Genomic DNA, 23,235 nt, shown 5'->3' with positions numbered 1-23,235 from the left:
GGATCTCAACCTTTAGCCTCCTGGGTGCCTCTGCCTTTCGATGAACTTATGGATTTGGTTAGTCAGAAGGCATGGGAGTCACCAGACACTATGGAGCCAGTCCCTTGGAAGCCAAATAAGTTCCTGTCAGCCCCTTCGGATAAGGATTTTCTTTCAAAAGGTGTACCTGTAGATGCTATGGTGGTGGCAGCAACCACCAAGAAGGAACTCTCTGAGACATCCTCATCTGTCCATCCACCAAATAAGGATTCTTGTACAATGGGAAGATATGGGAAGCATGTTTTCTCATCAGCGACATTCACCCTCAAATCACTGAACTACCTCACACACTTTATGAGATTTAAAAGAGATCTCCTGAAGGAGTTAGGAGATACTCTTCAAGGTTCATTAACTGCGGGGGTCTCAGACAAAGTGACCTCTCAGCTATCCACCTTAAATTCCATAGTCAACTACTCCATGAGATGGATCTCCTATGCAGCCGATGGAGCGACTATAGCTGCGGGTTCAGGAGTTTCCCTTAGGAGACATTCCTGGATGCATGTGGGTAATTTTGCAGAACCTTTCATGTCTACCTTTACCAATGCCCCTTTTGATGGTTCCTCACTCTTTGGACCTAAAGTCAAGGACACACTCACCAGGTGTGAGCAGGAAGGGAAAACTCTCTCTGCCATTGGAGTGTGTTTTTCCATACCTTCAAGACCTTATTTTAAAGATCAGCATAGTGGGAAAATGTGGTTTAAGAGATCCCAGGGAGTTTTTCAAGACACACAAGGTGAAATCTTCCCCAGGGGCAGAGGGGGAGGCAATAATGGTAGATGTCGCCCATGAGGCAGGGGAGGCCTGCAGAACCAGGGTGACTGTGATTCCTTTTGTGGCCGTCCCTATCAGTGGTCCTGAAAGGAGCCCACCTGCTCTTCTCTGGAGGCAGTTGGTGTGATTAGCTTTGTACCCAGAAGCCTGGTGAGATATCACAAGAGACAAGTGGGTACAAAGTATAATATCCAGAGGTTATTCCATTCCCTTTTGCCATCCCATTCCACAGACCAGAAAAATCCCATATGTTCCACCCAGTCAGAGGGAACAAGCAACCATAGCAGTTCACATGTTGCTAGACAAAAGAGTCATCCAAGAAGTCCCCGCAGACCAAGTAGGATTCGGAACTTACTCAAGATTCTTTTTAGTACCAAAAAGAACAGGGGACTGGAGACCGATTTTGGATCTCAGCAAATTAAATGAATCTGTAAAGAAGTCCAAGTTGCGAATGGTGACACTGCAGTCAATTCTTCTCTTTTTAGGGAAAGATTATTGGATGTGCTCATTAGACCTCCAAGATGCGTACTACCACATAAAGATGGACAGAGCATCAAAGAGTCATTTACACTTCCGGTTGGGAGCCAGTCATTATCAGTTTCGAGCTCTGCCCTTTGGTCTCACTACAGCCCCCAGAGTGTTCACCAAATGCATGGCAGTAGTAATGGCTCACCTGTGTGTTTCCATACCTGGACGACTGGCTCCTAACTGCCACCACCAAACATCTACTTGTACAGGCCAGGGACACCACACTGGAGATTTGTGCTCAGGCATCACAATGAATTTTTCAAAATCTGCCTTGTTGCCTTGTCAGTGTATTACATTCATAGGAGCAGATCTAGACACAGTTTCCATGATGGCTCGTCTTCTGCCGACAGAATTTTGGTCTTCAGACAACAAATAGTCGATCTACTTCCCAAGAACAAGGTAAAAGCAAAAGCAGTTCTAACACTCCTTGGAATCATGGCATCAACCATAACTCTAGTCCCCTCTAGCCAGGACGCACATGAGAATCCTTCAGTGGCTTCTGTTTGCTCAATGGTCTCTTCAAGGACTTCCTATGTCCCATCAGATAAGGATAACAGATTCATGCAAGAGAGATCTGCTCTAGTGGCTTCAGTCTGATCATGTGACCATCGGAATCCTATGTCCCATCAGATAAGGATAACAGATTCATGCAAGAGAGATCTGCTCTGGTGGCTTCAGCCCGATCATGTGACCATCAGAATCCTATGTCCCATCAGATAAGGATAACAGATTCATGCAAGAGAGATCCTCTGTGGTGGCTTCAGTCTGATCATGTGACCATCAGAAGACCCTTTGTACCACAATAACCTGTTGCTACTTTGACCACAGACTCTTCACAGCTAGAGTGGGGGGGCATTATCTGGGGAGAACAGTCCAAGGTACATGGCAAGAACACGAGGCTCAGTTGCACATCAGTGTTCTAGAGATAAGAGCAGTGTGTCTGGTGTTGCAAGTACTTCAGGACTCTCTCCCACTAGGAACAATTGCAATCCTGTCAGACAACATGTCCTAGTCTGGTACATAAACAAACATGGAGGAACCAAATCATACCCCCTTTGTCAAGAAGCCCTTACAGTTTGGTAATGGACAATCTCTTCCCAATGTTTTCTGGCAGCAATGCATATCCCAGGGAAATCCAGCATGATAGCCGACAAGCTCAGCAGGGCAATTTTGTTGCCCCATGATTGGTCTCCGAAACAGAGAATAGCAGACAAGATTTTCTGACCTTGGGACCAGCCTTGCTGTGATCTGTTTGCAACCCCCCTGAATACCAAAAGTAGCAGCTACTTTGCCCTAATCCCCCCAGTGGAGGAGGCACAGAGAGACGCACTCTTCCACGATTGGCCCTCGGGACTACTATATGCCTTTCCTCCATTACCTCTAATACCCAAAGTCATTCAGAAAGCCAAAGCCTTGGGAAGCAACCTAATTCTCATTGCCCCATATTGGCCTCGTCAGATTTGGTTCCCCTTCCTTTGCCTCATCTTCATGAGAAGCTGTAGGCTCTGGACCTAGTTCCAGACCTTTTGACTCGTATGTCAGGAGCACTTCATCCGTCTCTCCAGTCCCTCAGTTCGACAGCTTGGCTGCTCCACTTCCAAACATAGTCAGGCTTCAAAATTTTACTCCACCAGTTAAACATATTTTGGTCTGTTCTCATAAGGTGTCAATCATAAAATTATATTCGAGCAAATGGAAGAGGTTCTCCTACTGGGCAAGGGCAGAAGACATTGATCCCTTGTATGCCTCTTTTAGTTAAATTTTAGAATTTCTGGCAGAACTTTTCCAGTAAGGCTTCGCTGCAGCGACAATCAAGGTTCAGTTAGCTGCAACTTCTAATTATCATATCAGTGAACACACTCCTAATTTAATATCCCACAATCTGTGTAAAGTTTTTTTAAAAGGAACTTGTTTGTTGAGACCTCCCATAAAAGAACCTCTCTAATTTCATTCTTACTTACCTAACTTTACCCCCTTTTGAACCTGCATTTTCATGCAATTTAAAATTTCTCTCTTGGAAGACCATTTTGTTAGTGGCTATTACTTCTGCACAAAGAGGTTTGGAGTTGCAACCTCTATCAATCAAGGCACCATATGTAATTTTTCACAAGGATAGAGTTTCTTTGAGAACTAATCCATCCTTTGTGACAAAAGTCTGCTCGCAAACTAATCTGAACCAGTCTGTTGGACTGTTTACTTTCCTAATCATACCAACACGGTAGAATGCAAACTACATCAGTTGGATGTACACAGACAATTGAGGTTTTATCTACATAGAACCAAAGACTTCAGGAAAACAGACCAGCTATTTATTTCCTTTTCTCAAGTGAAGCAAGGCAAGGCAGTCTCAAAAGTTGCACTGTCTAATTGGCTTTCCAGTTGTATTACCTTTATGTACACACTTCAAACAATAGACGGTTACCTTTCAAAGCCAAAGGCCATTCAACTAGAGCTCTAGTAACATCCTCTGCTTTCCAAGCTAGATTATCTATGGATAGTATTTGTGCAGTGGCAATATGGGCTAGGCCCCATACATTTATTGCTCATTTTGAAGTGGATTTGGCCTCCAGGGACAGAGCTTCTTTTGTGTCTACAGTGCTCAAAGGTGTACTCCTGTGAGCCACCCAGGGAGATGGTGCTATGGACACTGTCCCATTCAATAAGAAAGAAGGTGAGAAGGACAACATAACATAAAGAAGTTACGTACCTACCATAACGTTCCATGTTTGTTGTCCTCTCCCCCTTCTTTCTTACGTCCCCCCTTTCTTCCTCCAACCAATGCTCCTAGAGGATCCAGATGACAGACAGATTTCTTTCCTCCTACTGAGAGAGTTCCTTTGAAGTCTGTTGTTTTTCCTTTTGTGTTCTTTTATATATATATATATATGTTTTTTTTTTTTTTTTTTCAGGTTATAGGTAACAAAGTATACATACATGTATGATAGCAGAAAACAAGGTCTGGGGATTACTCCAATGCATCTGGGATAGGTATTCAACCACGAGCCAAGTGAAAGACTTTAAGCTAGTGTATTTGGCCGAGTCAGAGCCAAGGATCAGCAACATACCCATCCACTAAGAAAAAAGGGCGAGAGGACAACAAACATAGAACGTTATGGTAGGTACATAACTTCTTTTTACTCTCATGAAATGGTATGCAACACACATAATGGAAGTTGTGTAGAAACAGTGCAGAAACAAGTCAGCATATTAAAATGAACTATTATGCACTCGTGGGAACACATTGGCACAATAAACAGTGAACTATCCTCATGTTATTTCTATAAGACCCCATGCGCTAACTACTACTATATCACTGAGCATCAGAAAGTAAACTAGTCAGTGAACATACAACTTACTAAAATCCTTAGAAGTCATTGGTTTCCATAAACATACCACAGATATTGCGGGTTAGTCAGAAATAACTCTACAGGTATATTTTCATTTCATCCTTATCGCTCGCCAAAACTGTTTCCTTTTTATCTATATCTACTGCATATCGGGAAAATCGCCTTGTCAGTGGTGGTCTTTTACCCATCTCTGTATGTATATTGTTGAACTCTATCTCCCCCCATTTATGTCAGAAACAGAGTACAATGCAGACAATTACCAAAAAAAAAAAAAAAAAAACTGACAACATGCATAAACTGATTTATACAGATTAATGATAACATAGGTATATGATAACAGCAATCTATTCCACCAGAATGCCAACAGGTGGCAGGTTACCTTTGAAGATAGCTGTGCATCAGCTATACCTTAAAGCAATTAAGACTGTTCATAGAGAGTCATGCGATATAACAGAAGTAAATAGGATATATTACTGTGCAGCTAAATTAATAACAGATAAAGTCTTACCACAAAAACACGGGGCAGTAAGGGAAAGGAAAAGCTGAAATTGAATGCCATCATGGAAGTATCAAATAAAGAAAACTGGTAAGCAACTAAGACAAGAAGTGTCACTGTTGGAATAGTATAGAAGAGGGAACAGACCACCAAAAATACTCAGGAAAGATAGATGTGATAAAACCAATATGCAGTATCAGAACAGATCAGGACCGGTCGTGCACTATCACAAATACTAAACTAAAAATATCAGCATAGGCAGAAAAACTAAGATATCCAGATAAATATAAAGGAAAAGTACAAAATAAGCAATATATTGATGACCTAGTGATGTAGCTTAATCTTCACCTAATTGTGTGTAAACCTCATGGGGCTACAATACTGTTGTTTAACTTATTGAAGGTGGGGACTTAAGGTAGTAAGTGACACATTTGCTGGACGCTAACAAAGAAAATATCTTTTAGGGGGTGCCAAGGAAAGGTAGTTATCCCTGGAATGTAGTTTGAGCAAAAACAACACTTCCATCTCTGTAATCTGTTCTGTTACCTCAGACACAGTGCCTCTCTGCATTCCAATTATCTTCACCACATCCCCGTAATAATGTACATCATCAGTACCTCCCTTCCTTCATTTTTTACATGGAATCAGAGTGTCATGTGAACTATCCCAACCTCTTTTGATTCAATACCAGAGTCTTGCCTTCTTTGAGAGTCATGCCTGAGTGTTGCAAGACTTCTTTCACATAATTCATCCTTCTCTTTTCTGCATGTCCTCATTTGCTCTTCCCTGTTTCTCTGAAAACCTCTTCACCAAATTGACTTCTGTTTTCCTGTGCATCTGTCTGAAACAATGTAAGCTGTTTGTTTTGACCTTCTTTGCAATTGATACTTTGGCTTCTGCATTGATGTCATCATTTTACTCGTGTGTTCCACAGTGTGCATCCAACCATCACCTAAGTCACTTAATCTCCATTACTTCCACCCCTTCCGCAACTGCTCAGCTTACACTGCCCAGGTTTCTGTATCATAAGTGTTGGTCATAATGTGGGTTTGCACACCTTACTTTTTAACCTCTTTGGTGTTACTCTGTCACACACTACCCCCTTACACTCTGTGCTATTTGGCTACCGCCCCCTGTGATTCTAGCTTTGATCTCCCCATTCAAACTTGCCTTCTCCTCAACCACCCTTCTTAGATACTTGAAACTGTTATCCTGGTCTGCTATCTTCCCTTCAGTTTCAATTTTCTGCTTCTTCTGATTTCTACATTTGCTACTATGACAACTGCCTTGTCTGTACTCAGTTTCATTCTACGTGACTTCACTTTTGTATCCATACCCCAATCGTCAGGTGAACTTCTTGTTCACAGTCTGCTTGTAATGCCACATCATCTGCATACATCAGCTTCGTTGACCTGTCCTCTACAACCAGTGTTGCTAATGTAGTGCATCACCAGTATAAACATCAGTGAGCTCAGAGCTGAGCCTTGATGCACACCCAACCCCAATGGGAACATCTCTGCAAGTCAGAATACTGTTAGTACTTGTATTGGGCCCTTGTACATACTCTGCACTAATTCTATCAGTGGTTCTGGGACTTGAGTACATTATAGGACTGCCCAAATCAGCTTTGACATATGCTTTCTCCAAGTTTGGGAATGCTCATCTGGACTCCTTCCTCATCTTTTGCTTCTTCTCCATCTGTCTCAGTGCCATCATTGAATTGACCATGCTGCTTCATGATATGAATTCAAACTGCTCATCTCCTATCTTACTTTCTGTTTAATTGTCATCCTTTCCTGCACTTCCTTGAAGTGTGACAGGAGTTTGATACCTCTATACTGCCTGCAGTTGTGAATGTGTAAAGTAATGAAAAAAAAAGCCAACAAGTTGATGAGATGATATAACAGAGGATGGTATCAAAATTACAATCTCTTGCTTCAGCATACATGCTTAGACTGCAGTTATAGCCACACTAATCTATAAATAACAGCAAATTTGTTGAGTTCCACATAAAAACTGCACACAAGAAATCAATCAACATCCCAGTCTTCCACTGCATAGGCTGATTGTCTGTGACTGCAAGTTGTCTGTGTCATGCAAACCAAGTGTTTAATAAACTTTAAGACACTAAGTGTTCTCCACAACCTACCATATCCATAATAACTTAATCTCCTCTTCATTAATGTACAATCTATTTGACTGCAAATTTTACTACTTTTATGTTAAATTATAATATGGCTTGAGATGTATGCAAATGTATATATGTTAAACTCTATCTTCCAATAATCTTTATGTAAAGCATATAAAATATGTATGGAAAGTTTACACATAACTGTAAAAAGTCTAGTGATGTTTGTCTGTGTGGAGCTTTTCTCCTCGAGCCTCCACTGAAAATGGGTCCTGACCCAGTCAAACTTTCCTGGTCACCAAATGTCAATAAATAAGTAAATAAATCATGGACCACGGTAACAACTCTACCTAACTAGGCTACTGGAGACTAATGTCACTAAGAACTTGAATGTGTACAACTGTAGAGCATTTTTTTTCATGTTTCTCGACCTTTAACCTCAAAGAAGACTGGACTTGTTTAAAAGTACACAAAGTACAAACGCATACATGTATGTACAAGCAAATAGTCAGCTAAATCCATCCCATCAAGGAACAAACTGACCAACCATGATGTATTCAGTTAGAACAAGTAGAACTGAAATGAAAATAAAAAAAGGTGGAAGATCCCATCCAAGAGAAAGTAACCAACCACACATCCACATCAAAGTTAAAAGAGGAACATTTTGAAATAAATAAAAAGTTACAACGCATTACTGTTTAGTAAAAAATACAGCTGAAGTACACACAATACATAAATTGTACCCATTTATTCCTCACCACCCACATAACAGGAGCTGAAACCACTGACTTATCACAGCCTTACAATCTCTTCAGAATAAAAAAGTTGCACTTATCTGTAATATCCAGCACCTATCTCATGTATTTATGGTGGACTTACCTGGAATACCCAGCATCTATCTGGTGTATTTGTGATGCACTTACCTGTAATACCCAGTATCTATCTGATGTATTTATGGTTCACTTACCTGTAATACCTAGCACCTATCTGGTATATTTATGGTGCACTTATCTGTAATACCCAGCACCTATCTCGTGTATTTATAGTGTACTTACCTGCAATACCCAGCACCTATCTGATGTATTTTATAGTGCACTTACCTGTAATACCCAGCACCTATCTCGTGTATTTATAGTGTACTTACCTGCAATACCCAGCACCTATCCCGTCTATTTATGATGTACTTAACTGGAATACCCAGCACCTATCTGATGTATTTATGGTGCACTTACCTGTAATACCTAGCACCTATCTGATGTATTTATAGTGCACTTACCTGTAATACCCAGCACCTATCTGATGTATTTATAGTGCACTTACCTGTAATACCCAACACCTATGTGTATTTATGGTGCATTTACCTGTAATACCCAGCCCCTATTTGGTGTATTTATGGTTCACACAATCTTCTGGTAGTAGTCTTCCTCGACAAAGATGACAATTTCAGAATGACTCCTTCAAATATTTAGCAAGGTAGCCAGTATCCGTGTAACAAGGCATGGGTCAACAAGATTATTTCTCCTTTTACCAGACAAAAGATTGCAAGAAACTCTCCCCCAGCTTTTTACTCTGTGTTCTGACCCGAGCCAAAAATCCTGCAAGAAGTTCAAAGCATGTCATACCTCCTACAGAGCCATTCCCCACCAATAATGGCTTCTATGCCACTTTTCATAAATTGAAATTACAATCCCTTAATTGTGAAGTATTGATAGAATGGGAATCTGTCAGACCCGAGGATCTCTGTCTCCACCACCTCATTAATGTGAATGGGGACATTTTCTCTCTTGTCAGTGTCTCACTGAGATGAATGGAGAAGTTTTCAACTGCCTTCACACCTACTACTTGTCTTTGCCACAGAAAATTTGTTTCAACTGAAGATTCAAGTGATTAATTAACTCCAATACTTCGATGAGAATAATGAGACGTTTATAGTAAATCTCTTAAAAATTCAAATACTATGACTTTCCTTACCACGTAGTATAACATTTCATGAAAAACCTTACAGTAATTATATGATATTAGTCAAAATATAGGTAATGTAATACTTCATTAAAAGTGTGAACTGTGCATGAAGAAGGAGATGAAAGCTGAAAACAAAAGTTTACAGCTGTGACTATCCATTTAAAGGAAGTACAGTAGAAAGTTGATTATCTGAATTAGTTGGGACCTAGGGTAGTTTGGATAATTAAACTGTTCAGATAATCAAACATACATTGAACCGGATAAAAAATTGAAAAATTCTTGTTTTTTCTGCATGCATTTTAACAATTCAGTGATTCCAGTGGACAATAAAGAATATTTTTTACACACAAGCAGGCTACAAGCTCAAAAAACATGCACAAGCAAATACGTATAACATTTACATATTCAAACTTTGATATTTCCTACCCAAAATCTTTGGAAGGCTGCATTCAGATAATTGACGTTTCTGATAATTGGCATTCGGATAATCGAATCTCTACTGTAGTAACAAACATTCTACACTAGACTGGATCCTCTCCTCTTAGCCAAACTATATAAGCACCTCAGGTTGCTACCCTGATATAATTACTGATCATCTTTCAACATTTATAGTACAACACCACAACAATGTAAACAACAACCCTCTATAACCAAGTACACAATCCAACTTCATTTAAAGGGACAAACCCAGTATAAAAATTCTTACTGAGCTGTTCACTGAAGGGGCATTCTTATCCCCACCCACAGTATTAATGTTAACACTACTGCTCCCCACTTCCTTCGAAGTAGCATGTCCCCGAATTATGTTCATTCTGCCATGAAACATAATACTGTCAAAGTTTTGTTCCATTTCAAGCATCCGTAATGCTGGATTTTCACTGTATGTATTTGCTCAGTCTTTTTGTCCATATGAAGAAAGATGCCATCTCAAGCCATTTGTCTAGTGACGCTTGTAGACAGAAAAAGTTGCTGCAAAGCTGTATCGTTTTGTTTTTTTTTCTCTGTAGACTGTTTTATCTCTGCACAAATTGAACTTCTGGTTCCACATACTTTTTTCTTACAGGGTATCATTTACAAACATAGCAACTGCAGATTCCAAAACTTGCTGCATTTGTAAATGATAACTTGTGGGGAAAAATCATAAAGAAAAAAAAACCTCTCTAAACCACCATCAGTTGCCCGATAATGATGTTCATGGTTTGTTCTATTTGAATAGAAAAAAAAACCTTGCTAAACTGGCATTCTGTGGATTGTGGTAATGCAAGTGTATATTTATTGTGAGCGATCAACTAACCTGGGAGTAAAACTGCAGTTTAAGATAAATTATATTATCTTAGAGAATGCCGATCATAAAAAGAAATCTCTCCTACTCCCAATACTAAACAGCATGCCAAAGCATTCCATGTAATGGCTAAAATTAGTTGCAGTCGTACCTCAAGAGGCCGTGGTGGTGCAGCAGTTAGTGTTGTCGCCTCACAGCAAGAGGTTCTCTGGTTCGATTCTCATGTGGAGCGCCTTCTGTGTGGAGTCTGCATGTCCTCCCCGTGGTCGAGTGATGTTTAAAGACATGCAGGTAGGTATGTGCATGAATGGGTGTGCCTTCGTTGAAGGTTGGGCATCAGGCTGACACCTCAGCACTGTAAAAATCTACTGGTAATCATAAGCAGAGTGGCGTTCTGCTGTGGCGACCCCTAACCGGAAAAAGCCGAAAGACGTTACTAGTTGCAGTTATAGTTGTACCTCTCTACTACTATGCTTAAGAATTTTGAACAAAGCCAGAAATAATGAGAGACAAAGGGCCAAAATTGGGAACATTTCAAACATTACTCTAGTTCATCTGAAAGGGGAAAAGAACAAAAAGTTTTGCATCAGGATATTTTTTTCTCAGCAATAAAGTATAAAACTCAGATGTTTGTAATGACTGATTGTAAGTTTCAAAAGAAGAAACCTCTGGTATTCCACCACAGCAGAAATTTCACCACAATAAAGTCCTGTTTCAAACACCAAACAAGTTTAATGGATGAGATCAAAACAGCAATAAAGTTCCAAAAATGATAAAACGATGAGTGCTTTCGGCTATTTAGCCTTCTTCAGATCGTTAACTTTTGGTAGTAATACATATATATTTATACAAAAAGCTAGCCAATAATATTCAAGGTTAATTAACTTCTTGACCAATCATAGCAGTTATATCTATTCGTTCTCATTCATTATAAATATATCCAGTGATCTTTCTTCTACACAGCTAAGTAGCCTATAGTTTTAATTTGGGGCAATAACGTTTGTAATAAAATCGGCGCCAAAATTATGCTAATGTACTGTCTTTTTGGTCAAACTCTATTGGTTGTAAATAAATCTCATAGCGCTATTTATTGGTGCATTTCTTCTGATAGTTGTGTTTAGAACAGCTATCATTAACCTATCACATGTGTTCTACATGGCTAAAAAATACTGCATCGGCAGTATGTTAATGCAAAATCTCCTACCTAATTTTTTACTGGTTGTGAGAGCATGTTATACCATTCCAGTAAATTCAATTCGTTATAGCTTCCTTGCTTTTATTTTGCTGCCATCCAGTGGCCAAAAAATATATATAATATTAACTTTATTTTACAAAATTTCTAAAAATTATTTATTTATATTGTACCTTGTTTTTCAAATATAAGCATGTGTTGGCTAACAAATCCACTTTAAAATAATTTGATTGTCCTCATAAATAAAAGGGATATTTTACATATATCAATCCTAATTCATTGGATGTATAAGCGATTCTTATCCATATCTACCAAGCATGTTAAAATACGACTGGCACAACCAAAAACAGTCTCCATCCCAACTCAGCTCCCGCCAACGTGGAAATCCATAACAATACCAATAAATTTCTGCATACCATCAGCCATACTTCCCCCTTCCACTACATACCAAAATGGGGGGGGGGGGTCCACCATTCACTAAACAGTCTCAAATATAAGGAATACATCCCTACTCGCTTCCTTAATAAAGGGCAGTGTTCAGATCTGGAAGCCTTTTAATATATAAATTTTATAATGGATTTATTGTTGATAGTTAAAACGTCTATCCTTGTTAGACTATCTCTGGTATGAGGCGCACACATACACGCATCCTCAGTAAAAGGCAGTACTCAGATCTAGGAGAACTTTTCGTATCCAGAGATGCCAATGTGTATTTTAGTGACTAATAATTAATAATATTTATTTATTAAAGTCCTGATAGAGCTTGAGTGATCTTAATGTAGTAAATTCACTATGGGCCTTTGACTAAAAAATCTTTTTGAATCTATAACAATGAAGCCTCATATGAGTTAAAAATAAATAATAAGCTTGAAAAATGATTTTAACAATAAATGAGTAAACATGATAATAAAAGTAATAAAGATAACTGACAAGATATATGTTAAAATACGAAGATGCTGTATATCAACATCTTAATGTAATTAATTCATTAAGAACTTTACATGATATATACATTTTTCCATTGTAATAAGAACATCAATAAATGGTTCATAATTTCTTGCAAATAATATTTCTAATGATTCTGGACTGTAATGGTGTTTCTTCTAGTTTTCAATATAGGTTTCAATGGAACTATGGTGTTTAATCTAGGGGGGCGATTTGCTCTCATGTTAGTTATCCAGAATATTTCACGCAGTTCAGTTCAATTATGAATGTCTCCTCCTCTATTGGTCTGAATGACAGTTTGAAAGCTTTAAAAAGGAAAGAACGAGTCAGATATTGCATTATGTGCATTGCTAGTGCATTATTTGGTTCCTTTTGTCGTATATCTCTTAGATGTCGTAGTATACAATCTTTAAGCTGTTGATCTGTCTTGCCTATATAAAAGGCATTGCATTGACGGCAGGTGGCCAAATACACTAAATGTGCTGTGGTACAGTCAGCATATACTTTGAAGTGGTACTGTTTATTTCCATGAGTGGAAATAAAAGCATTCGAACTGTCAATGAAAAGACAGGCTTTGCAACTGCTGCATTTAAAAGTACCCTTTCTATCCAAGCATGTAATTTGTGCAGTAAAGCCATATTTGTTACATAAGAGTCTTTTCAAATTTTTCTTGTTCTTATACTGGAATCTCAGTTGCTCTAACACTTGTTTGATTTTTTCATCCATTGTTAATATTAACCAATGTTTTCTTATTATATTGCATATTTGTTTGTTGTCTGAATTGAAAGTTAGCAAGCAATTTAACTGTGCGGTATGGTTGTCAGGAGCAATGGCTTGCTGTGATGAAGTATTCTTGGCGAAATAAGGTTGACCTTTGCCTTTCTTTATTTCCTGGAGATTTTGTTTGAGTCTTAAATTTGTGTCTGAATAAGACCTTTCCTTTAAATACCTCTGTGCGTTAACGTTGTTCCGTGATAAATTCCTCATCTTTGGTACATAATCTGGATGCCCTTAGGACCTGATTTTCATATATGTTTTTAAAAATATGTCCAGGGTGCATGCTTTGTTTGTGTAAGTAGTGGTTTCTCCAGGTATCTTTCCTACAAATGCTTGTATTTATGCCTTCTTTTGGATGTAGATGTACTTTTACATCCAAGAAATCTATTTTTTCATATGATGAACTTGCTTTGAATTTAAGAAAAGTGGTACTTCCATTGATATAATCAACATAGCTGTTCAGCTCTTCCATTTTTCCTTTCCATAAAATAAAGACATCATCAACAAAGCGACCATAATATAGCTAGTGTGGGAGCCATATGTTGTTCTCCGAGAAAATTGTTTCATGCTCCCATTCTGCTAATACCAAGTTTGAATAACTATTAGCACATGGGGTGCCCATGGCTACTCCCCATGTTTGTAGATATAAGTCTTCTCCATAGATAAAAATGTTATTTTCTAGATCCAGTTCTAACAGGGCACATATTGGATTTGCTGCAATATTGTGTCTTTGTAGGAAAGTGTTGATGGCATGCAGGCCATAGTCACTGGGAATAACTGTGAACAAGCTGGTAATGTCCATGGTTACCAATATAAGGTTTTCAAATGTTGTCAAGTGATTGATTTGTTCAAAGAAATCACTCAAGAATTGGCCTGTACCTTACAGAACTGTCTTTGCAAGCGGTAGTGCCTTTTTCAACTCATTTTCTATGAACACAGATAACGGTTCTGTTATCCATTCTCTCCCAGAGACAATGGGTCGTAGAGGAGGATCATATAGATCTTTAAGAATTTTAGGTGTACCACTTATACTAGGGTATAGAGGATGAGGAGTGTCGGAAAATTCATATTGCTCCTGAGTAATACGTCTTTCCATTAACAATTCATATAAAATACTGCAAAAGAATGTGATTCTTGTGATAACATCTTTATTGTTCAGTTTTTTTATATGTATGTTGGTCTTCCAACATTGTTATCATTTTGTTCCTGTACCATTCAGCTTCCATTATAACTATACATCCTCCTTTGTCCGCTGGTTTTATAACTAGGTTATCTATGTGTTTAAGCTGTTTTAAAGCTTCATTTTCTTTAACTGTCATGTTGTAAAATGTACATCTCTTTTTGTTAGTGGAATTCCTGGTTTCAGAAACCTCTTCTTCACATAGTCTTAGAAAAAGCTCAACCAATAGAGGATCTACTGGAGTGAAGGTACTTAGCTTTTTAAGGGAGGGTTCATAGTTGTTGTTTTGACCAAAAAAACATTTTAACGAAATGTTTCTACAAAAAAGTCTGATGTCTGTCATAAATTCATTCAAATCGGATGTCAATGATGGTATAAAATTTAAACCCTTACTTAATAAAGTCATTGCTTAATGACTTAATTCTGTCTGTGAGATGTTAACTACTAGGTTGGATGGATTCTTACTCATTTCATGAATTTCTTGCGCTTCCGCTCTTGGCTCTGGGTTCTCTGAGTTTTGTAGTTGTTCTGTTTCATAAAAACTGGTAAAGGACAATTTACTGGTGTATGTATTACTCCATCCCTAGGTCTGGTTGTTAGTGTAGGGTCATTGTGACCTATCGATAATGTATTCTCAGATGGTGTTTCATGAGATGTAGGAATATTGGCATTAACTTCTAATAAATCATTATTAGAAGGAATATCATTTCGTTAATGGCATTTTCTTTGTAATCAAGTGCATACCTTCTAGCTGTATGTTTTGTCTTTCTGTATAATCTCCATTTTTTCTCATTGGTGTTTTATTTATTCCTCTTACCAATTTTCTTAAATTCAAAGCAAGTTCATCATATCAAGAAATAGATTTCTTGGATGTAAAAGTACATCTACATCCAAAAGAAGGCATAAATACAAGCATTCATAGGAAAGATACCTGGAGAAACCACTACTTACACAAACAAAGCATGCGCCCTGGACATATTTTTAAAAACATATATGAAAATCAGGTCCTAAGGGTATCCATATTATGTACCAAAGATGAGGAATTTATCACGGAACAATGTTAACGCACAGAGGTATTTAAAGGAAAGGTCTTATTCAGACACAAATTTAAGACTCAAACAAAATCTCCAGGAAATAAGGAAAGGCAAAGGTCAACCTTATTTCTCCAAGAATACTTCATCACAGCAAGCCATTGCTCCTGACAACCATACCTCACAGTTAAATTGCTTGCTAACCTACAGTTCAGACAACAAACAGATATGCGATATAATAAGAAAACATTGGTCAATATTAACAATGGATGAAAAAATCAAACAAGTGGTAGGAGAGCAACCGAGATTCCAGTATAAGAACAAGAAAAATTTGTAAAGACTCTTATGTAACAAAGATGGCTTTACCACACAAATTACACGCTCGGATAGAAAGGGAACTTTTAAATGCAGCAGATGCAAAGCCTGTCCTTCCATTGACAGTTTGAATGCTTTTATTTCCACTCATGGAAATAAACAGTACCACTTCAATGTATATGCTGATTGTACCACAGCACATTTACTGTATTTGGCCACCTGCCGTCAGTGCAATGCCTTTTATATAGGCAAAACAGATCAGCGGCTTAAAGATTGTATACTACGACATCTAAGAGATATACGACAAAAGGAACCAAATAATGTACTAGCAATGCACATAATACAATATCCGACTCATTCTTTCCTTTTTAAAGCTTTTAAACTGTCATTCAGACCAATAGAGGAGGAGACGTTCATAATCGAACTGAACTGCGTGAAATATCCTGGATAACTAACATGAGAGCAAATCACCCCCCTGGATTAAACACCATAGTTCCATTGAAACCTATATTGAAAACTAGAAGAAACACCTTTACAGTCCAGAATCATTAGAAATATTATTTGCAAGAAATTATGAACCATTTATTAATGTTCTTATTACAATGGAAAAATGTATATATCATGTAAAGTTCTTAATCAATTAATTACATTAAGATGATGATATACACCATATTCGTATTTTAACATATATCTTGTCAGTTATCTTTATTATTTTTATTATTATTTTTACTCATTTATAGTTAAAATCATTTTTCAAGCTTATTATTTATTTTAACTCATATGAGGTTTCATTGTTATAGATTCAAAAAGATTTTTTAGTCAAAGGCCCATAGTGAATTTACTACATTAAGATCACTCATGCTCTGTCAGGACTTTAATAAATAAGTATTATTAATTATTAGTCACTAAAATACACATTAGCATCTTTGGATATGAAAAGTTCTCCTAGATCTGAGTACTGCCTTTTACTGAGGATGCGCCTATGTGTGCGCCTCATACCAGAGATAGTCTAACAAGGATAGACGTTTTAACTATCAACAATAAATCCATTATATAATTTATACATTAAAAGGCTTCCGGATCTGGACACTGCCCTTTATTAAGAAAGCAAGTAGGGATGTATTCCTTATATTTGAGACTGTTTAGTGAATGGTGGACCCCCCCCCCATTTTGGTATGTAGTGGAAGGGGGAAGTATGGCTGATGGTATGCAGAAATTTATTGGTACTGTTATGGATTTCCATGTTGGCGGGAGCTGAGTTGGGATGGTGACTATGTTTTTGGTTGTGCCAGTCGTATTTTAACACGCTTGATAGATATGGATAAGAATCGCTTATACATCTAATGAATTAGGATTGATATATGTAAAATATCCTTTTTATTTATAAGAGGACAATCAAATAATTTTAAAGGGGATTCGTTAGCCAACGCAGGCTTATATTTGAAAAACAAGGTACAATATAAATAAATAATTTTTAGAAATTTTCTAAAATAAAGTTAATATATATATTTGTGGCCACTGGATGGCAGCAAAATAAAAGCAAGGAAGCTATAACGAATTGAATTTACTGGAATGGTATAACATGCTCTCACAACCAGTAAAAAATTAGGTAGGAGATTTTGCATTAACATACTGCCGATGCAATATTTTTTAGCCATGTAGAACACATGTGATAGGTTAATGACAGCTGTTCTAAACACAACTATCAAAAGAAATGCGCCAATAAATAGCGCTATGAGATTTATTTACAACCAATAGAGTTTGACCAAAAAGACAGCACATTAGCATAATTTTGGCGCCGATTTTATTACAAATGTTATTGCCCCAAATTAAAGCTATAGGCTACTTAGCTGTGTAGAAGAAAGATCACTGGATATATTTATAACGAATGAGAATGAATAGATATAACTGCTATGACTGGTCAAGAAGTTAATTAACCTTGAATTTTATTGGCTAGCTTTTTGTATAAATATATATGTATTACTACCAAAAGTTAACGATCTGAAGAAGGCTAAATAGCCGAAAGCGCTCATTGTTTTATCATGTTTGGAACTTTACTGCTGTTTTTATCTCATCCATTAAACTTTGTTGTTTGAAACAGGACTTTATCATGGTGAAATTTCTGCTGTGGTGGAATACCAGAGGTTTCTTCTTTTGTTGCTTCATTTTTCCACTGGTAAACCCTCAACAAGTGTAAGATAGTTTTTCTTGAATTGATTGTAAGTTTCAGGCATTTCTGAGAAAAGCAAAAAGTTTACATGAGACAATGCAAAAATGAGAGGCAAAAGCAATTCAGAGGTAAGCTTGCCATGAGACATTCTGTTGCAGTGCATAAGAGAAGTACAAAAATGTTTTAAGCTGCGTACATAAATTATTCGTACACAGTCACATGCATATGTGAGAGGCGGGAGGATTATTTCTGTTTTTGATAGCTTTTCATTAGACGAACTGATAGTTTTTCATTAGATGAATGGCTGTGCATATAATTTCTGACACTGAGGTTTGCTTGGATTCAGAGAACAGCAACATTTTTAAATTATAAATTGATGTTATTCATTCATGTGTGTTTGTGTATATTTGTGCGTGGGTATATGGTCGTATATACGTGTGTGTGTGTGTGTGTGTGTGTGTGTGTGTGTGTGTGTGTGTTTGTGTCTATATGTGTTTCTGTCTGTATGTGTATGTGCATCCTTTGTGTGTGCATTTGTGTGTATATGAGTGTGTGTTTGTGTATATTTGTGTGTGGGTATCTGGGTGCATATCTGTGTGTGTATGTAATATATACACATCTCTAGTTAGACAGCTATAGGTATATTTGTATGAGTATGTACGTATATATATATATATATATATATATATATATATATATATGTGTGTGTGTGTGTGTGTGTGTGTGTGTGTGTGTGTGTGTGTATGTATATATATATATATATATATATATATATATATAATGGGTTCGGCACCTAGGCAGCAAGACATTTCCCTGTGGTACATTTGACTGGGGACACATGGCTGAAGTGAGAATCAGCTGCAGAGAAATATGGCTGTTTTCAAATTCCCTGTGGGCAAAGAAAAGCACATACTGCCATGCTCACAGCTTTAATAACCAAATGCATGGAGGCAGAAGAAGTAATTTGTGCTCAGTGTAGAGTACATACTTATGTAACTACAACATGTAGAATTGTGCTACATCGTGGAGGAAATCCTGCAGGCTACTGTAATCACATTTATGCTCCAGTATGCATTATAGGTAATGTTCCCTAGAGAATGTAAACAGGGTAATGGCCCACACACACCAATTATAAAGGTACTGCCCAATGTGCACTGCATTTGTACTGCCACTGACATGACTTCTGGCCAGCTTGCTGCTGATGCCTGCCATATTGCCTGCTGTCTCATGTTCCCTTGTGGACCATGGATATTGTTTTCCCTCTGTGACTGTGGTTCTTGAAGTTGTTGGCATGGCAAGACATTCTTCTCTTTGCCCACAGGGAATCTGCAAGCAGACATATTTCTCTGCAGCTAAATGTCACTTCAGCCATGTGTCCCCAGTCAAATGTATCACAGGGAAATGTCTTGCTGCCTAGGCGCCTGAACCCATATAAAATACCCCCCAACACAAACGTTCTGGTGCATGCTAACACAGTGTGTTCTTGGACCAAACCAAAATACAAAAAGCACAAAAAGTCCAGCACCTTTGTGAAACACCTTGATCCAAAAAACAGCACTATCGGCTGTGATTTAGATTATTTTATTTAATTTAAAAATAATCCACAATGCTGTAGCAGGCAGCCAGCACCACAAACAAGTGAGATTCAAACCAGTTTCGCCTCCTGGCGTCATCAGTGGAATAGTGCATCCCCTTGTTGAAAGTTTTAAATAAGCCAATATTTAAAGTCACATCATATATTTTACATAGATATTCAAAACAGCATTTAGGTAAATCGCATCCCTCATCCACAATGATATTACTCTCTCTCTCTCTCTCTCTGTATATATATATATATATATATATATATATATATATATATATATATATATATATATATATTGATTGATACAGATATATATACATGTGAGTGCATGTGTGTGGGTATATATGTATGTGTATGTTTTTATGAGCGTGTGTGTGTGTATATATCTATATCTGTCTGTATATAATTTGTGTCTGTATGTGTATTTATATGTATATGTGTGCGTGTGTGTGGATATGAGTTTGTGTGTGTGTGTGTATATCTATGTCTGTATATAATACGTGTCTGTATGTGTGCATATGTACATGTATACATGTGTGTGGATATGAGTTTGTGTGTATATGTCTGTGTGTCTGTTTTTACGTGTCTGTGTGTGCATTTTTGTGTCTGTACATATCTGTGTGTATGTGCTTGTATGTATGTATTATATACAGATATAATAGATATAGCTGTGTGTGTGTGTGTGTGTGTGTGTGTGTGTGTGTGTGTGTATAATTGTATGTTTATATGTGTATGTGTGCATATATGTGAGTGGGTGTGTGCCTGTATGTGATGTGTCTATATGTTTGAGTGTATATGTGTGTGCTTATATATTTATGTGGTTAACTGTGTGCTTGTGTGTGTTTGTGTGTATATGTACATGTGCATGTGTGTGCATTTATCTGTATTTGTGTGTCTGTGTGTAGATCTATATATGTATATGTAGATATATATATATATATATATATATATATATATATATATATATATATATATATATAGAGACACACACACACACATATATATATACACATACATACACACACATGTGTGTGCGTGTGTGTGTGTGTTTGTGTGTGTGTGTGTGTGTGTGTGTGTGTGTGTGTGTGTGTGTGTGTGTGTGTGTGTGTGTGTGCTTCTGTATATTTATATGCGTGTGTGGGTGTGTTTGTGTTTATATGAGTGTATTATAGATCTGTGTATGTCTGTGTCAGTTTTGGATATCCATTAAAGAAATCGTACATCCCAGCCAACAATTCAACCCAAACCCCTCTCTGTATAACTCACCACTTGAAACTGTAACATAGTTCAACTCTTGTCTTATAGACAGAGTAGCATCTCTAACCAAGGATTCCTGAACATCTACTCCCAGCCGTGCCCAACAGCCATATTCAACCATATCCACTTTCACCTTCAACCCTGTGCCCATATCCTCTATAAAACTACTCTTAAACTTAAACCATGCTCCTCTTCAACTGATAACCTTCCAAGTGAGCACCTTCCAAGTGAGCACCTAGAAATAGCCAGCAACATTGCCTATCCTGTCTCAGTCATTATAAAAAGGTCAGTCCAGGAATCCCACATTCCCTCTCTCTGGAAAAAGTCACACATTATCCCTCTGCACAAAGGTGAAAATTCAACAGGCAGTAATAACTTTAGACCTGTTATATCCCCTCACCAAAATACTTGAAAAATGTTTTCAGAAACAATTGCTATCTCCTGCAGGAAGAATTCTTCTCCTCTACACAGCATGGATTCTGTCCTTCCCTTAGTAATATCACTGCCCTGCTAACCAAAATAGATATGGTCAATAAAGCTAGAGGTAATGGCAAACTATTCTTTTCCTTATTTCTAGATTTGTCTAAAGCCTTCAACATTGTTTATCACAGTAAACTTCTACTTCAAATGTTCTCACTAGGTCTCTTTCAGCCCACCCTTCTCTGCTTCAAAAGCTCCCATTAACAGTGTTTCCAATCTTACTGTGTATTGTTACTATTAATACAAATGTTGTTTGACCAAGAGCAAAGCTACTAAGAGTGGCCCACAGTGTCACCAATAAATATGCAAGTACTGTCTCAGAACTTAAATATCTCTAGACAGATCAACCACAATGAAAGGTTTAAATATATTTAATAATAAATGAACAAAATAATACTCAGTATGTAATCACAATAACGTCAGAGTTCAAATTCACTAGAAATATTTAAAACAGCATTGCAGGACAGTCTCAAATAAATAAAGAAAAACATCTAAATTAAGCTTTGCTATATTCCTGACTATATCTAAGAGAATTAAAATACCCTAGTTAACTTACTTACAGAGCAAGGCAAGTGTGCAGTAAATGGGTCTCCTTGTTGTCAAGTCAAAGACAGAATACAGAATGCTGTCTCTCTGTAAGAGACCTCTTAAATTAATATCTCAAATATTACTGCTGGGATAGCTTGCAGAATGACATCATTTCTTGTCACCTGACTCTATCCCAAGTAAAACCCCCACTGCTGAAAGCTAGCAGCATTTAGCATCCACCTGTGAAAATACATAGACGTCAGATCTTTCTCAAATGGTGGAAGTCATAAAACAATAAACACTTCCAACACAATACAGAACGCTCCATAATTTTGGACACTGAAACTGAAAGATAACATGTTTTTATAGCCTGGCCATAAAGTAATTCAATTTCGGCTATTTTTCTGAAGGTAACCTTCTGTATTCCAGTTTCCACTGTTTAAATATATACATCTAAACAGTTACAATAGTGCAGGTACATTTCTATTCTATTTCAATAGGGCATGCTGTGGTTACATTTTAAGCACTTGGCAAACAGCTTCAAGCAGTTTGATATACACATGACATACAGTTCTAATACATTTGTAACACAAGCATCTTGTATACATCATGTTGATATTCACAAATGACATATAATTATTTACACAATTTTAGATAGCTGGGCTGGCAGTATTTCTTGACACTCCCTCCTCGAAGATTCAAGCTAGTTTTGAACATTTTTCCATTAAGCAATGAAACAATGTGTATGAACCAAAAATGACAAAACTACCCATTTCAAAACATTTCATTAAAAGTGTACTCTGATGTCAGTCAGTACAATCCATCAAAATCAACCAACATGCACAATATCTGCAGACTTAAAAGTCAACTGAATAACTCTACATTAAAGAGATCTGTAACTAATGAAGAGGTTGCTGCTGGTAAACAACTTTATATTTCAGTGTTTCATCTACAAATTCAGTGCCTGCTATCCTTGAAGAATAAACTGCCCATGTTACATAAAATGTGGTAAGTTAGTAATACTGCAGTAGGGAATGGATGGCAAACTGACAACAGGTTCATAGTGACTAGGTATCTCCTCCAAAGGAGGAAATACTCTCCATTACCCTTTAAGTAAAACACAGTATTAGCAATCCATCTACATGCTGTGGGGGTAGAATCCACAGCCTTTTGCATCAAAAGCAAGCTTGTTACCTGCTGTGGCCTTAACAATGCTTCCAAA

The sequence above is a fragment of the Protopterus annectens genome, chromosome 9.part0 (assembly GCF_019279795.1).
Source record: "Protopterus annectens isolate FY-2018-M chromosome 9.part0, PAN1.0, whole genome shotgun sequence".
In the NCBI taxonomy this organism is placed as follows: domain Eukaryota; kingdom Metazoa; phylum Chordata; order Ceratodontiformes; family Protopteridae; genus Protopterus; species Protopterus annectens.
Note: the sequence above shows the minus strand (reverse complement) of the source record.